At 37.8% G+C, this 2251-nt stretch overlaps 1 pseudogene; it reads left to right on the plus strand.

The window, feature by feature from the left end:
* Positions 1-459: 459 nt before the first annotated feature.
* On the plus strand, positions 460-1139 carry LOC109677235 (olfactory receptor 8D2-like; annotated as a pseudogene).
* Positions 1140-2251: the final 1112 nt, after the last annotated feature.

A 2251-nucleotide genomic window follows, 5' to 3' on the forward strand; every position in this document is an offset into this window, starting at 1 on the left:
AAATAGCAAAAGTTAATAAACTCTGTGTCTAAACTAGTCCACATGGCTTTCAAAGGAAAATATTATTTCATCCCACTCAAAGCCCTACCTAATAACTTCATCTCCTGGGAAAAATGCTTAATTCTTCCTAAAACAAGTCCACTATCCCAACACACACTGCTTATTCCATGTCCTACTTATAAACATCTGCCTCTCTTACCTCTGCTAGGTTATAGCAATCTGAAGAGCAAAAACTCTGTATCATTTATTTCTATCCTGGACACACACACAGTAAATTAATTTATAGTCAGTCCACATTCATAGCACAAAAATATTCTTGAATCATTATCATCATATAAGTATTCATTATTTTCTATTCAACAATAATACTTTCTAAGTTATTTATATAATGCTTCTTTTAAGGCACAATAAAATGTAAAGTCTTTTGGAATAAGTCCAGAATTCTCACTTTATGACTTTATGACCAAGCTGTTGGTGAACTTTGTATCAGAGGAGAATTTCACATCTTTTTCTGAGTGCATGACCCAGCACTTTTTCTTCTGCTTCTTTGGTATTGATGACTCCTACATGCTGACAGCCATGGCGTATGATCGTTATGTTGCCATCTGCAGCCCCTTGCTCTACAATGTCACCATGTCCCACAGAGTATGTTTGCTACTGGTCACCAGTATTTATGCAGTGAGGGCCTTTGGGGCCTTGGTTCACACCAGCTGCATATCTACTTGTTCTTTCTGTAGAGTTAATGTCATTCACCATTACTTCTGTGACATCCTCCCTCTTCTGAATACATCTTGCTCAAGAGACTATACCAAGGAGCTTTTGGTGATGATTCTGGTTGGATTCAATGTATTTGCATGTGCCTTAGTCATCTTTATCTCTTATGCCTGCATCCTTGTCAGCATCCTGCATATATGCATGGCTGATGGCAGGTCCAAAGCATTTAGTACCTCCAGCTCCCGTCTTGCAACTGTTGGGGTCTTCTATGGCTCCATTGTCTTCATGTATTTTAAAACATCTACCAGTGATACAACCCAGGAGAAAGTGGGTCTGTGTTTTATATCACAGTGATCCCCATGCTTAATCTTCTTATCTATAGCCTTAGAAACAATGATGTTAAATTACCCCAAAAAAATTTCTGAATGGTGGGATACACTCTATGTGAAAAATGATGCATTAACAGAGGCATGTTGCCTGGTGTTAGAATGACAAACTTTAACCTCTAGTGTTTTTATTATATACCCAAGGTAAACAGATAAAAGTAATGGGCACCACCTGAATAGCTCCTCTGGCTGCAGGAATCATGCTGCAAGCCAGTGGGGGTGCCATGTATCTCTTGTGATGTTTAGGATAGGCATTGCTGTGGCAGTGTGGATCCCATCCTGTCAGTAATAAGTGGAAGAATTTCCCCAAACCTTTAGGCAAGATTGAGCATTTGTTATTTTTTTACCCCCTTCCTCCTTTGACTTTTACTTTTAAACCTTAAATGTTAATATTTTAGGTTGCAGGCAAGACAGGTGATGAATATTTAAGGATGAAGTGTGATGATGTGTAATCATCCATCAAATGATACAACTTATGTGAAATACGGAAGTGTGTGTGTGTGTGCACGCACATGTGCACATGTGCAGTGTCCTGTGGGGAAAGAGACCAGTGAAGCCAAAATGTTAACTGACAAATCCGTATAAGAATACATGGATGATCAGTGTTCTATTTTTACGACTTTCCTCTAGGTTATCATTTTTCACAGAGTAGGAAACAATCCCCTGTCTGCTTGTAGGCTATGAATCACGGAGATAAACTAAGAAACTATTACACAAATCCAGTCAAAGTTGAAAGTAACATGGACCAGTATGAATCTAGCAAAGGCAGTGAGAAGAGGCAGAATTCTGGATATATCTTGAGGATCAAGACTTAACATTTACCGATAGAGTTGTTGTCGACTGCAAGCAAGGAGCATAATGAAAAATCATGCCAATGTGTTTTTGCCTTAGCAACTAGGGTGATGGAGTTTCAAAAGATAAGGAATATTGTGGGAGAAGTCAGTTTGGGTGAGTATACATTAAATCTATGTTGATGTTTATGTCTTCCTTACCACAAGAATTCCATTTTAGAAACAACATGTGCTATGTATTTTATTTGTATATAAGAACATATTATTGAAAAAACTATTTGTCCAAAAAATAAAGAAAATGATCCTGTACTTCAAGAAGGAAATCAAAGAGCACTAAGAAAACAGGAAAGTGAGTGGATC

The sequence above is a fragment of the Castor canadensis genome, chromosome 2, assembly GCF_047511655.1.
Source record: "Castor canadensis chromosome 2, mCasCan1.hap1v2, whole genome shotgun sequence".
In the NCBI taxonomy this organism is placed as follows: domain Eukaryota; kingdom Metazoa; phylum Chordata; class Mammalia; order Rodentia; family Castoridae; genus Castor; species Castor canadensis.